Genomic DNA, 16,211 nt, shown 5'->3' on the forward strand with positions numbered 1-16,211 from the left:
AACCCCAGTGTTCACAGCTCCCTTCAGGGCCCCTCTCAGGGGGGCCCTACCCCAGAACTCCCATTGGCAGTGCTCCCTCTCTCCTGGAATATTTGGAATATTGCAGAGCACGTTGTTAAACACGGCTTTAACACGAGTCAGTGCAGTTGCTCTGATAGCTATTACCCCTAACAAGCTTCCCCTCAAAACCCAGTCGCTTTTGACCTCCACACACCTGGAGACTTCACCCTCCTGCTGCACCTCTGACCTACCCCCTATAATTGACACTGGGCAATTATCAGCAATTTGTTGGCTTTGTTTTCCTTAGCACCCAATTATGCAAATAATAGACCTGGAATGGAGCTGCTGTGAGTTTGGAGCAAAGTGTTTCATGCCTGAGTGACTCTGCCAGCCCGGCCCGATGTGCAGGAGCAGGAAATGAGAATTCAGGGAATACTTATCCCAGGCAATCTCTGTCGGGGTGGCAGAGGGATATTTAATACCTTTTTTTATTAACTCTTATGAGAACCTCCAGCCTGGATGCTGCCTGCTCCCATGGACTGCTGGATATTTCACTTTCCTGTGCTCCTGAGCTTTCTACCCTGGCTGTGCGCCCTCAGCTTCCCTCCAGGGTCAAGGCTGGGCTGGGATATTGGCAAATGCCAGCAAAAAAACCCCACATTTTCCAAACCCAAAGGGGAGGACTCGATCCAAACCATGCAGAAGGAGCATCTCCCCATTTCTTGCTGCACACAGGGAGTGGAGCAGAGCTGTGCCCTGGCTGTGTCCACACTGGATTTAGAGTTTGAATTCACTGTTTTGTCTTTTTCTTTCCATGCTCTGTCCATGTCCACCTTGGCTTTTGTGCTTGAATCCATGGGTTTAGCTTTCTCTGTCCATGTCCACCTTGGTTTTGTGTTTGAATCCATGGGTTTAGCTTTCTCTGTCCATGTCCACCTTGGCTTTTGTGTTTGAATCCATGGGTTTAGCTTTCTCTGTCCATGTCCACCTTGGCTTTTGTGCTTGAATCCATGGGTTTAGCTTTCTCTGTCCATGTCCACCTTGGCTTTTGAGCTTGAATCCATGGGTTTAGCTTTCTCTGTCCATGTCCACCTTGGCTTTTGTGTTTGAATCCATGGGTTTAGCTTTCTCTGTCAACGTCCACCTTGGCTTTTGAGCTTGAATCCATTGTTTTGCCTTTTACTGTCCATGCCCACCTTGGCTTTTGTGCTTGAATCCACTGTTTTGCCTTTTTCTGTTCATGCCCACCTTGGCTTTTCTGCTTGATTCCACTGGTTTCTCTTTCCCTCTTCACGCTCTGGGCAGTTCACAGTGCTGAAAGCAGAACAGCTGATCCCATCCCATCCTGCCCTCTTTATATCAAAAGGGTTTTTAACCCAGAGAGTTTCATCTGCACCAAAGACAGGGCCAAAAACCACTGGAAAAAGGACATTCTGGGCCCCTTCTCCCCACCTTTCTTCACCCCACTTGGATCTATGGGATGTGTCAAGATCAGCATTCTCTTGCCAGCCTTGTGACCTCATCCACTTCCCTGTTAAAAGATTAGAACACATTTTCAGATGTTTAGGGCTATTTTTAGACAGACCCAGAGACACGTGGGGAGGAAAGGAGCAGGAGGACTTTCTTCATCATGGAACAATCTCTGTGTCTGGAGAACACTCTCAGAGTTAATGTCAGTGTGCAGAATTGCCCTGGGTAAAGCGGGATTAGCTCCATCCAGCTGAGGTGGCACTGCTGGAATGGATTCCCTCGGGGAAGGGGCTGCAGTGACTCAAAATGCACAGGGGGGCTCTCATCTGCCCCCAGATATCACCAGAGGATGATGTGCTCTGTCAGGTGTCCTGGAAACAGAAACAAAAGCAGTGGGATCAGAGGATAGGCAGGAATCTGTGCTGTGGGCTGAGAGCCAAGCTCTGCCAGGGTGGGAAGCTCTCCACTTTTCCATGAGAAGGGGACAGCTGAGGCACAGCCCCTCTGGAGACTCAGCCCCATCTCCGTGCTGCTCTTCACCCCAACAAGAATTTGGTTGCCTGTCATTCCCTCTGTTCTCTCCAGGAGCTCAAAACTTGGATTTCTATCCGGTTCCATATCAGGAATCAGGAGGGAAGGAGGGGGAGAAAGACAATTAAACCAAACCCCCCAAATCCCAGAATAACCCATTAAAGGCATCACTGCAGAACAAAGAATATATAATTTATAAAGAATACATACATATATATATATATATATATATATATATATATATTTTGGAGTATCCTACAGGCAGCTCGAGAAAGCCCCTCCCAGCAATGTGCTTGGTGATCTGCCCACCCTGCCAAACCCAGAGCTTGCTTCCAGCCATGCCTGGCACTTTTCCACCCAGGAACAGCACTTTGGACTCGGGAATGGCTCTTGCATGTCACGCTCGTGGGCATTTGGCCCACGGAGTGCTTTGTTACCCAATCCATAAATCCATGAAATCCAAGCCTGAGTCAAATCCGAGACATTGTGGAAACCGAGGAGGGCTTGAACGAGCTCCTGGAATAAAACTCCAGCCCCTCCCCAGGCAGAGCAGTATTTTTAGGAAGTGGATTGAGAAATGTTTTCCTTGCTCCATTTCCATGTTTACTGGGATACAACATTGTTACACTGGATTGCATCAGAAAACACAGAAAACACAGAAACAGCTCCACAAATCGATGTGGCCACAAGAGCTCCGAGGAATTTACTCCTTGTCTCCAAGGAGTTTACTTAGCACAAACAATTGCAAATAAAGACAAGTGCTTCTCCAATAAATAAATACTGGGATATAGATATGGCAGGGAATTTGGGATGGATTTTAGGATCCTAAAACCTCGGATAAAATAAAATTAGAGGATATAATCACATCTGAGTGAAATTTGTTGTATTTTAGGGAAAGGTCCTATAACTGAAATAATGATGGGACCATCCCCTCCCTGGGGCTTTCAGTGTCTCAGCCACTCCAGGGAAGGAACTGGACTCTATTTTAGGATTTTCTAAGCCCAGAAATCCTTTTGAGGTCTGAACTCACATCCTCAGCCAGCCAGAATTCCAGGGAATTGATTACCAACATAATGGGAAACATGGCAGCTTAAAAATGGTTGGTTTGAACTTGGGATCTCTTCAATAACAGAGAGAATAAAAACGTCCAAGCGTTGCCTTTCAGACATCTGAGTGGGCTCTGTGTGTAATCAATTAGAAACCAGCTCCATTCCACAGGAAAATGGCTCTGGCTTAGCCAAAAGATAATTTTTGTGAAATAGGTGAACTAATTTTTCCCAGGTCAAGCATATCTTGTGACTGCTTCCCTGCTCTCTCTGCTCCTTGCCTTGTCTTCCCAGTTAGTTTCAATTTCTGTCTGAAAATGGAATTTCCTCTCCAGGAATAATAATAAAAAAAGTCATTACAAAATAATTATGGAAATTATTCTGACGGGGACAAAAATCCCAATAAAATGGCAGCAACAACCCTGAGATGAATTCATTTCCATGCAGGGATTTCCAAGTCCTGTTAAGTTTTTGTTTGTTTGCTTGAAAAATTAAAGAAACATTTTATTTCATTTTTTTTCCTTCAATAGACAGCCAAAAAAATATTACATTGTGAGGCTTCCAGGAGGGCAGGCAGGATGCTGTCAGTTCCATTTCCCCACTGATGAGCTGAATTTTTCTGGCAAAACTGTGGCAGGCTCCAGGAGCAAGTTTGATTTTGCAAAGAGATTATTTTGTATTATTCCATCTCTGGATGGAACATGGCCCAGCAGACCCATTCAGTGAGAGTGGTAACATTGAATTTCAAGGGGATTAGTTGTAAGGCTGCTTTTGCCATTAGTGACCAAGCACTGTGTGCAGGAAAATCTGGCAATTAAGTGGCTTAATAACAGGAATTAATTGCCTAAAGTAAAAGAAAAAAATTGCCTATAATTTTCCAATATTTTATTACACAAGCTTTATCTCCAGTTCGACAAAAACATCCATGATTCTACACTACATAGATAATTTACTCATCACAACTCCAATGCAACAAACTCATACTAGTGTTATTACTAAAATCCAAAATACTAAACTTAAAATTTCCACAACCAAAATTCAAGAAGTTCCACCCTGAAAGTGTCTAAAATAGAAAATGACTAAAAAAACAATTACACCTCAAAAGACACAACTCCAAACCAGTGTCAACAATCTACAAAATTTACAACAGCTTCTAAAAGAAATCAATTAAGTCCAACCTATTTAAAAAAATTACCAACAAGAAACTAAGTCCACTTTTTAATTTACTAAGAAGTTACAACATCAACTCTCCTAAAACTCTAACACCTAAAACTCCTACAACTCTTAACATGGATGGCAAGAGAAGGTGTCTAGTGAAATAGGAATATTTTTAAATTTACTGAAGGAAAGGTATTTAGTGATATTTTTTTGCTATAACTGTAGGCTTTGTCACCTTTGTAAATAAAGTAAGAGCAAGTGTGGATGTATGAAGAATACAAGAGGGTGTGGCTGCCCCATCCCTGGAAGTGTTCAAGGACAAGGCTTGGAGCACCCTGGGATGGTGGAAGGTGTCCCTGCCATGGTAGGGGGTGGGATGGGATGAGATTTAAGGTCCCTTCCCAACCCAAACCATTCCAGAATTCTTTGACTCTGTGAAATCTGGCCGTCGCTGTGAAGTCCTTTAGAATTCAAACCCCACAAAGAGAAGTGGTTCATTCAAAGCAGCTTGAAAAATGGGCTCAGAGCCTCTGTTTGCCACGGCTTTGTAAGCCAGGAGCTGAAACCACTCGGCCCCCGAGCTCCTCGTGCTCTTATCAGCACCGTGCACATTTTCAGGCTGAGGAAAGAGAGTCAGGGATCAAACACAGCCAGGGCTGCAGTGGTTCAGTCCCAACACCACCAACAGCACCCAAAAACCAGCCCTGTGTCAGAGCTGCTCCCAGAGCTTCCCCTGGGAATGCTGTCGGAGCAGGCAGCAGGCTGGGGCTGTTCCCAGAGGCTGGCACACCGGGATAATTCGGGAATACAGCACATGTCCAAAAGGAGTTTGTTCCTCCTCCACCCTGTACGTGGCAGACGCTCTGAGAGGACACCCAGATGAACTTTTTCACCTGAATTAGAACAAAGTGTTTTGCTATCCTCTCTCGGGTTTCCTTCTCCTCCCTCTCCACCCCTTTCCCTGTCCTTATTTTAATCTACAAACCAGGAATGGCTCTGCAGTATTCCTGCCAGGGCACAGCTCGCATTCACCTGGCAAATGCTGGGCTCCTTCTCCTGGCTCCAATTAAAAACCAAGACAAAAAGGAGGAGCCAGAAGGTCCTTTTTGAGCCAAGGCATCCACCCAAGGTGTCCAGACATTATAGGAATTAAATTTATGGGAACTAAAGACTCCCATCACTCTCTTGCTCTTTCTTTTGCCCTAGAAGATGTTTTTATCACCCCTGGTACTGAGGTAAAAATGTTTCAAAAGACTGACATTATGAATATTTTAGTATTATTTTCTTTTTGCTTAATAAATAAAATGGAAATAGTTTAGAGATGTGCATTTTAATGCAAAACCAACTTTTATTTCGGGTCTAACAGCTAATTGAGAAATGTTGGGACTTCAGAACACAGGGCCTGTGGGGCTCTCAAATCCAGCAGCAGCAGCAAGTCATCCATCAACTCATTCCTAATTGTCTTATCCCCAGTAAACCAATCCCATTTTAATTGAGCACTTTGCAGGTCTCATTGAGGAACTGGGAGCTGTTACTCACATCCTGAGGGCTTCTTCGAGTGTGACAGAGCCACCAGCAGCTCCTGGCAGCAGTGTCTGGGGGAATCCTTCACCTGACCAGATGTGCAGGTGTGATTTGGATCCTCCACCTCAGCCAGATGTGCAGCTCTGCTTTGGATCCTTCACCTCAGCCAGATGTGCAGCTCTGCTTTGGATCCTTCACCTCAGCCAGATGTGCAGCTCTAATATGGATTCTCCACCTGAGCCAGATGTGCAGCTCTAATTTGGATTCTCCACCTGAGCCAGATGTGCAGCTCTGCTTTGGATCCTTCACCTCAGCCAGAAGTGCAGCTCTAATTTGGATCCTTCACCTCAGCCAGATGTGTAGCTCTGATTTGGATCCTTCACCTCAGCCAGATGTGCAGCTCTAATTTGGATCCTCCACCTGAGCCAGATGTGTAGCTTTGATTTGGATCCCTCACCTCAGCCAGATGTGCAGCTCTGATTTGGATCCTCCACCTGAGCCAGATGTGCAGCTCTGATTTGGATCCTCCACCTGAGCCAGATGTGCAGCTCTGATTTGGATCCTTCACCTCAGCCAGATGTGCAGCTCTGCTTTGGATCCTCCACCTGAGCCAGATGTGCAGCCCTGATTTGAATCCTGTCTTTGAACCACCCTCACCACGTCCTTGTCACCCACCCCTGTCCCTCACACTGACTTCTTGCCCCCAGTTCTCCCCACTCTGGCATTGTGCCTCAAGATTTGAGTTCTGGCGTTTGTCAGCTCCCTCAAACCCCTTTTTTCTCCCCGTTTCAGTCCCAAAACCATAATTCCAGCACATTTCAAGGGTGGAAGAACAGAGCCTTGAACCCATTCCTGCCACGATCCCTGCAGTGGAACTTTTCTCACGCAGGTTAGATGAAGCCCTGAGCGCCCTCATTTCCATTTCAATAAAAGCAAGATGGGAATTCATGACTGAAGTGGGAACGGCTGGAAAGGCAGGATGAAGAAAGCAGCGCTTCTTCAAATTGCAAACTCCTTTGGGCAGGGAAAAATGCCAGGTTCTGCCACTGCTGAGTGACTTGGATCGCTCGGCAGGGATGGAATGGGGACAACCCACACCTTCTGTGTGCCATGGGCTCTTCCAGTCCGGCTCGAGGCACCTGCTCGGTTCCAGCCGTGGGCAATCGCACTAATTAATGATTAATGATGATAGGGCTCTTGGAAACATTTTTTTTAGCCAAGCATCACACTCGCAAATGACTCAGAGGAGTCAGTAATCACTGGGCACCCGCCAGCAGTTGCAGTGCAAAGGAAGCAGCCTGCCTTCAGGGGATTGCTCTCCGCACTCCGGGGGAATTAGGGATACCCGCTGGAATGCAATTACAAGCCCCGAGCTGCCATGGGATCAGCCCGCGGAGGATCAAAGCTCCTCTTGAGCAATAATCGGCAAAAATCCGGGCCCAGCTCGGATCACCCGGCTCCTCCGGGATGCTGGAGAGCAGAAAGTGAGAGGAAGCTGAGTGTCCAGGGCCTCGGGCTGAGACAACGATCACCAGGGATCACATCAGAGCAGATAAATGAACGTGAGATCACAGCATTTCTGTGCTCCTGTTGTCACAGCTCTTTGTTTAACGTTTGGGGTAATTCCCTTGTTGTGGAGGCAGCCAGGAGCACTCAGAGCAGAGGTTTTGCTACACAACACAGAACCACTGCCAACAATGTGAAAACTTCCCACATCCTTTGACTTCATTCCCTCCAGAAGAATGACCAGAACCCCTTTTTTTCCGTAAGATTTCCATCTGAACCCTTATCCAGATGTGGCTGTACCCATCAAAGGACCAGGATAACCTGCTGAAAACAGTTTCCCCTCAAAGCAGGGGTGAGGGGAGGTCGGAAAATTCTGGGGGACAGGGAGTGACTCACTGCATGTCCAGACAACCAGATCGGACCCAAAAGGTGTCAGACATCACCTAATAGCGGAAACGAGGAAACCCAGATAAGATAAGTGCAAAGGGACTCGGTAACTCTGCAAGTTGCGGCAGCTCAGAAGTCCAAAAATAAGATGAAACAAGGTCCCAAAATGAAACAACACAAACTTGACAATGTCAAACAAAGCAGCAAACCAAGGCAGAGCTCCTGGATGATGCCCTGGAATTCTGCCTCCCTCAGTTAATCTGCTCATGGAACCCTTCCCAGCTCCTTTCCATGCTGGCTGTCCCTTATCTGGGCAGCAGCTCATTTTCCAGGAATGACAGAAAGGGTGAAATAAATGTTGGCTATTTGTAGTGTCCCCAAGCCCCAGCTGCCAGCCTGCAGGGGAAGGTGGCACCACAGGGAACACGAGTGTTGAGGTCAGGAAGAAGAAACGTCACTGTAGGATGCCAAACCCCAACCCCTGCCCACTTGTGGAAGATCCTGGGGCACAATTTGCAAGGCTGAGGGTGTGAGCCCTGGTACATTATCCAAACCTGGGTTATTTATAGCCACCTTCCCTAAAATGCTGCTTGGAAAAGTTAATTTTGTGTTCTGTCTGCTGGCCCAACAGCAGCACGGGGAATGCCATGGGAGCAGTGGCCCCAAGGCTGCAGGGTCCTGGGAGGAGAAATGTCCTTTGTCACTTTGCAGCAGCACTTGAACACCCACACAATGAAAGGAGACCAACAAAGAATAAATTAAAAAGGGATTTATTTCAATCCTAGACTTTTCATGTGTTTAACAGCCCCAACTTCAGTCCTGTTTTTCCCCCCATAATGCTCCAAATTCCACATCTCCTCCAGACACCTGGAGCTGTGGATTCCAGCTCTGCATTCCCATGTTCCTCCATCACGGGTGTGGAGGTTTGCAGGATCAGGAACCAGGAATGAACAATATTTAATTAATTTCCTCTCCTTATTGTCTGTAATTAATTCTGAACAGTTGGTGGGTGCAATCTTGAAGAGTGTTTTGCTGGGGAATATGAAGATTTTTCAAAATTAAATATTCATTCCAGAGCCCACCAATGTTTCTACATAAAATGATTTCTAAACAATTCTAATAAATTCAAAATAAATTTGAAATAATTTTAATAAGTTCTTTTTCTTTCTAAAATAAACCAGTCAGAGCATGGGGATGGAAGGGCAGGGAGATCCTGGGAAGCAGGGCTTGCCAGATTCTTGGATTTTCTACTCGTTTTAGTGCAGAAGCCCAAATCCTCAGCATTGTGCTTTTTGCCATTCCTAAATCAAAGTTTTCCACGGTGCAAAATTTAATACTGCATCGCTGGAAGTGGAATCATGGGAAAAATTATGTTTTCTTTACCTTTCAGATACAATAAATAGATAAAAGAGTAAAAAAGGAAAGGTATTCAAAGAACCAAAGGCTCCAGCTCAATCCAGCCAAGACAATGTACTGTGAGACAGATCTGGAAAAGAGATATCAGCAGAAATGTTGATCAGCCAAAGTTAATATTTGCACAAAAATGGTGACTCATTTCAACTGGGATTTCCTCTCCTGGCCACTTATGGAATATCAACCGTGTCTCCATCGAGTTTGATGCAACAACTTTCATCTGAGAGTGAAAAATGTTCAGCTCTGGTAAGGAAGGTTTTATTCTTGGGTCTGGATTCTTCCTCTGTGTGCAGCTTCTGAAGTGTTCAGGGAATACTCTTGTCACCCAAAATTCCATCACAGGGTATTGCTCAACTCTTTTTATGATGCAGCCACTTCCCGATCCCAGTTATCCCCCAGGAATGCAGCATGGAACCAACACACCAGTTCCACACTAAATTCTCAAATTGGACTTCCCAAATAAGAGCAGAAAACACCTCAGGAAAAACAACACCCCAGATGTCTTCCATTTCCTTAGAACACAAATTTAGTTCTAAGCTATTTAAGCCAAAGGGAGGCACTTCAGGGCAATTTCAGTTTGCTCCAGGCTCGGTTTTGGAGTTTTGGAGTTTGCTCAGCGCACAGAGGTGGAACATTAAGAAGCTCCACCTCACAGTGACACAGAAGATACCTGGAGGTCTTCAAAACATTTAGGAACATGTCAGCTGTAAACTCAGGTGGAAAGTGAGAAAACCACTTATTTAATTTCCTTCTGGCTCCGAATTTTAGAATTTTGATATCACTGAATCATTGAATGTGTTTTATTCTGTGTATAAGGAGTTTTGCCTTCTCCTTTCCCTTCCCTTCTCGCAGGATGCTCCTGAACAAAGAGGATTTTTGTCCAACTGCATCCATGGAAGGGAATGATAAATAAACAATTAACACTGAAAGAAAATCACTGCTGATTTTCTTTTTTTTTTTTTTTTTTCCTCATTTTTTTCTGAAAATCACTGTCAGGACTGTGTTTCATGTAAAACACAACAGCTCTGGGGACATTCGCTGGGAGAAGCAAAAATAAGCTGAAAATCTGGCCTTGATAACTCAGAAGTAAGTTGTGAAATTTAGAATCTGCACAGAAATGAAAAGACAAAACTCTGCTGTGAGGTGCCGAGGGAGAAGCTCCGTTTCTGTCTCAGCCTGACTGCACACTTACCTGCTCGTTAATATTTTGGATTCTCCAGAGCAGGCACTATTTTCCAGAAGTACGGAGTATTTTAGTGCTCAGCTTGCTGCTCTTGGCACTGGATAAACAGTGGGTCACAGTTAAAAAAAGCACATTATGCATTTAATCATGTCGATATGGAAAGAGTAGGATTTATTAAAAGCACCTAGATAAGTTCCAGGCCTTACTCCCATTAGCTTCCAGTGGTGACTCACAAGCTGGTTTTATGAACTGTCTGGAAAAATCCCTCTGGGATCCCACTGCATCTTTAAGCACATTTTGTAAATGTGACCCGCTGCTCCTTGCAGCCCTCAGAACAACGGGATGATTCCTGTGGGGATTTTAGGAAAGGCAGGAATATACCAAATAAACCCGGGATACCCCACCTGAGGCCTGCTCAGCCCCATCCAATTCTTAAATCCATTCACTTCTGATTCTCTTTTTGATGACATTCTTTTGAAAACCCACTGGGCCCTTGCTATTTCATTCGCTGTCTAGACTAGGCAGCAGGTAAATACGGGGGACTTTAAAAATGGGAATTAACACAGTGGGGATTAAAAAAAATAAAAAGGTAAATAGCGGAAAATAGCGAAGGTGTTGCTTCTGCTGCCCTGAGCCTCTGCCGCGCTTAGTCAATTTAGGAGGATGTTTCTATAAATGCTCAGCCAGAAGGTCCCTGAGGACTATTTGCTGTGTGAGAAGGGTGCTTGAGAGGACTGGTTAAGGACGGAGTTGCTCAGGGATGGAATAATTTATACCGATTTTATTCCTTAAAACCAGCCCCGCTCGCGGCCCCGCTCCCCCGCCCGCTCGCGCCTCGCCGCCGCCATCTTGCCGGCGGCGAAACGCCGGGCGGTGATTGGCTGCGGTGCCGCGCACCGACCAATGGGAGGCGAGCTCGCTGTTGCCACGGCAACGGCGTGCGAGAGCGGCCCCGCGGCCTGCGCGGCGTTCTGAGGAATGAAATGTGAATTACAGCGCTTAAAAGGAGTTTTACCCGATTTATAACCGAGTTATACCCATTATAACCGAGTTATACCCGAATTATAACCGAGTTATACCCATTATAACCAAGTTATACCCACTATAACCGAGTTATACCCACTATAACCGAGTTATACCCGATTATAACTGAGTTACACCGGATTATAACTGAGTTATACCGGATTATAACCGAGTTATACCCACTATAACCGAGTTATAGCCACTATAACCGAGTTATACCCACTATAACAGAGTTATACCCGAATTATAACCGAGTTATACCAGATTATAACCGAGTTATACCCATTATAACCAAGTTATACCCACTATAACTGAGTTATACCTGAATTATAACCGAGTTATACCCATTATAACCAAGTTATACCAGATTATAACTGAGTTATACCCACTATAACCGAGTTATACCCGGATTATAACCGAGTTATACCAGATTATAACCGAGTTATACCCGGATTATAACCGAGTTACACCAGATCATAACCAAGTTATACCCAATTATAACCATTTTATACCCGATTATAACCATTATACCCATTATAACCGAGTTCTACCCGATTATAACTGAATTATACCCGATTATAACCGAGTTCTACCCAAATTATAACAGCTATAACTGATTTATAACTGAATTGTTGCCCCGTCCCGTCCACACCGTTTAAATTTTTTCCTTCACTAACGAATTCAGTAGCTCATCCCCCCCCCAAAAAAACCTATAGGGACCTTGTGGCTGTATGGAAACACAGTCATTAATAACCATACGTTCACAGATATACATATGTATATGAATAGTGCATAATTTTATTCCAGTGGGCCAATTTTGCTTTAATAAATAAAATGTTATGAAGGGAGGGTGGTCAGCTTGTTTGGAAGAACAACACTGGCCGGCGGCGACTCAGCTTTCCCTGGCTTTTTCACAGCTATGAACTGCTTGATATTTTTGGCTCGGCTCTATTATTATAATTTTTTTTTTTTCCCTTTTAAAAAATATGAGGCAGTAGGCTTCCTCCCAAGACACACTCAGGTGGGGCTGCTTCGAGCTGCTGACTTTCCCCTGGGGCACCTCATTTTGGTAAAAAAAAAGGGAAAAAAAAATGGGCAACTCCCCCGTGACACAGTCAGTAAAGCTCAAATGGCTCCGCTGTCCCCTGCCCGTCCCTCCAAGGCTGTGCAGCCTCATTACATCCCTCAAAACGGTTTTAAAAGGCTGCAGATGGAAGAGCAGTGACATTTATCACTTGCAAATGAGGGCCCTGCCGTCACCTCCAAAGGAGAGTTACATTCTGTAATGCTCATTGTAGGGTATTTTTCTGCTGACTTTATACCCGGAGTCTCGGGGAAAATGAGCTCCCTGTGCTCAGTTTTATTGCTGCAGGCTTGGAGTGACTCCCCGGGGGTGGATATGGAGCCCCCCAAATCTCCGTGGGATTGTTTTCCTTCGCACACGTCACCTGGAACGAGCAGAATTCCACTGCTGCTCTTCCATCTCTCCACAAGGAATTGTTTTCCCTGATGTTTGGCCTTTCTCAGACGAGAGTTTTATTGTATTGCTTCCACCTACCACTGTGCTGGGCCAGCCTGTCAGGTTGAGGTTTGATTTGAGTCAGACAAAGTTTTGACTCCAGAGTTTTAGGAAAAATGATAAAACTGTTTGAAACCAGTCCATCACTGGGAAGTGGGGCCAGTTTCTGCTGGAGCCTGAGAACCACTGTCAGCTCCACCGTAAAACAGAATTTATCAAGAATGTTTGATCTCTGTAGTAGAGAACATTATTATCCCCGTTCAGGCATTCATTTCTGTTTTATTTGTTCTTTTTTTCATGGTACGACGTTTCCAAATAGATGGGAGTGAGAAAAAAGGGAAAAAGCGGCGCTGTGAGGGAACATAAAACAACGACCACAATGGGAGTGCTGGTGTGAATACAGTCAGAATTAGGAAATTCAGGAAGAGTCACCAGGTATAAAAGGATGGAAGGCAAAATCTGGGATTTGCTTTATCCTTACAGCTGGTTTGTTTGGAGCTGCAGGGCTCCTTTGATTCTTCTGCAAAATTTTGTAAATGAAAATGTGTAATTTTGTAAATAAAAACTTTAAAAGTCTCAATCTCATTTACAAAGGAAGTAGTTGTTTTGGCCCACTATCTAGATCTGGAAAACGAGGAGAAAGCTTCACATGGAACAAAATTTTTAGGCAATTTAGGAAATTCTGAGTATTCTGGGTCCACTTTTTACCTTTTGATTGTAAAGAAACAGCGTAGCCTGGAAACTTCTTTCCCAAAATACCTCCTGAACTGAGGTGCTTAAATATAAGCAGTGTGAAGAGCGGCCCAAAGCTTGGTTCCAGTGCTTCCCAATCCCTTAAAAATGAAAATCCCTTGTGCTGCCATTGGGCTGTGGGGAGAAAGAGAATCAAAGAGAGGAGGAGAGAAAGCCCCAGCAGTTCCATTCATGGGGGGGATGGAGCCCCTGCCAAGTGTCATTATGAAAATTCTTCCTTTTCATACAATATTAAACTCTCCTCTTGGCAGGTCCCCTGATGCAGCCAGTGTTTTTAGTGAAAATACACGAGGCACCGAATTCTTTAACCTCAGTTCATTTCTCATTATATTACTCTGTTAATAGTCCTGGGAAATACACAAAAACCCCAGCGCTGTGTCCGAGCTCAGCGGGGATCTCTGCGTGTTAAGGGTGGCCCTTGGCAGCCAGTGAGCAGAGAAGAGGAAAAAACATTTTTGCAATGGGAAGAAGGCTCAGAAAGGGTTGATTTTTATGAATTTAATTGGGCATTGAAGCAAGGCCATTTGGACCTCATCTTTCTCTTTAAATGTCAGGGGTTTGAGATTGGAATCATTATAGAATAAGTGCTGGGTTTGATTCCTCCCCAAATTGAAGATTTTATTTAGTTCTTGTACCCAGCAAAGAGAAGGTTGACATGGATTAAAAGTTCCTGCCCATTGGGCAGAACTACAGTAAATGACAAACTCAGTGTTTCTGCTCTGTCACAAATATAAATCAGAGATGTGAAAGGACACATGGAAGTGTGACAGATCCCAATCCCCTGCAAATGAGGGTCACCAAAATTAACATGAGGGTGTTTCAAATACACCTGCTTTTGCTTGTTGTTCTCAGGAGCAGGCTCACAGTCAGCTTTTGTGGCTGAAGTCACCAAGTAAAACTGGGCAACTGCAATAAATTTATTGCTTATGACCACGAGTGTAGCTGCAGGAGACTGGATGATGATTTATGATGGTGTGGCTATAAATTATGGTCTTATCTCCTGGTCTGGGTGTATTTCATCCAGAAATATTTGATTAATAATATTTTTTTTTTCTTAAAACGTCAGTTGATCTTTAGTTTTACTGCATCAGCCAAAGAAGTTGAAAAATTTCTAAACCTCCTGTTGAATATTGTATTGATTGCAGGTGGGCAGTGGGCAAGGCCTTTTGACCAGGAACTTTTGCACACAAGTGTGAAAAATGAGGAAAGGAGGTAGAATGGTTTGCTCAGCGTTGGGCAAAAATCTGTGGCACAGGTGGAAAACCATCCCTGGTGATGTTTGCCCAGTCCCTGTCATCATTCCTGCCCTGGCTTCTCAAGCCACTACTGAATTCGTAGTTGTCAGATTCTGTAGGTTGCTGTCAGATTCTGTCACCCAGCTGTGTGTTCTCAGCATTCCCAGGCTGGGAATCCTTCTGGGAACGGGGATCAGGAGCTGCACTCACACAGAGCTGCTGAGGCCTTCTCTGCATCCTGTCTCCAACAAAACCAGTGCTCCTCCAGCATCTCTTCCAATTTCTGCTCCCCCTGACTCTTGCAAATGGTTGTTCTGAGCCAGCACAAACGAAACACATGTTTAAATGTTCATTCACTCTATTTTTTTTGTTTTATTTTTGTCCCCTCATTTTGCTATTAGTTCAGACCATGACAGCTTTAGGTTGGGAGTTTTTAAGACCATTCATGGCTCTACTCGCAGCACCTCAAGCAGCACCACAACCTCTATTTGTGCATATCTCCAGAAGCAGCAGGAAAAAAGTTCCATTTTCCAAAAATTCCTCCCACTTCCTCTTCCCTGCGTGTGCCTCTAACCACTGCTGTATATGCAGTTAATTGAAATGGTGTTTGTTTTATCTTGAATAACCTTGTAATTGATTGAGGTGGTGGACAGCGAGACTCCAGAGTCATTTACATACCTGTGCACGGAGCAGTCATTTCTGGGAGCCTTTCCACTGCTTTTTTTTAATTTTTTTTTTCCCCCTGAAGAACTATAGCGCCCTGTCTGTGCGTGTTTGCATATATCTATAGATACTCTCCTTCATATAGATCTCCCCACAGTCCATTCACTCTGGCTGCCACTGTCCATTTGCTGCTCCTTGGGATCTTATGTTACCTGGGCTGGGGAGACTCCTGGCACTCTTCCCTCTGAAAGAAAAACAGCCTGATTTGGGGAGTGCTCGTTCTGCACAAGGCCCCGATTGTGTGCGAGGGCCCAAAAAGTAACAAATGCACTTTAATTATGTTGGATGCTTGGTGGCTGGCTTTGCAAATCTTTTATTTGTTTTGAGAAGTGCCCCAGCAGCAGCAGCAGCACTAAATTTTGTGTGCATTTGGGGAGCCTCGCGGGCTTGGGCTGGGGGAGGGAGGACGGGCTAATTAACTGGGCTGCTGTCAAGCTAATAAACTAATGGAGAGCTTAAACAAATACAAAAATAAAGGAAGTAGACATGATGGGGAAAAATAAAGTGACTAGACATGAAGTCTTGTGCCGTGCGTTTCCAGCTCCCATGAAAAGGTGGCCGTGGGCACCCAGAATTCTGCGGAGGGACTTTTATGTCTCCTCATTCAAGTGCCCCTTTTAGGAGGCAAAGGTTTAGCGGATCTCTCCAGGAATGAGTAACGAGAGAGCAGCTTTTCCCATCCTGCCCAGAAACCAATTCCAGCTCATCAGAGTTGTTCATTTTGGAAAAGAGTCAGATTC

Source organism: Anomalospiza imberbis, chromosome 19 (assembly GCF_031753505.1).
Source record: "Anomalospiza imberbis isolate Cuckoo-Finch-1a 21T00152 chromosome 19, ASM3175350v1, whole genome shotgun sequence".
NCBI lineage: Eukaryota > Metazoa > Chordata > Aves > Passeriformes > Viduidae > Anomalospiza > Anomalospiza imberbis.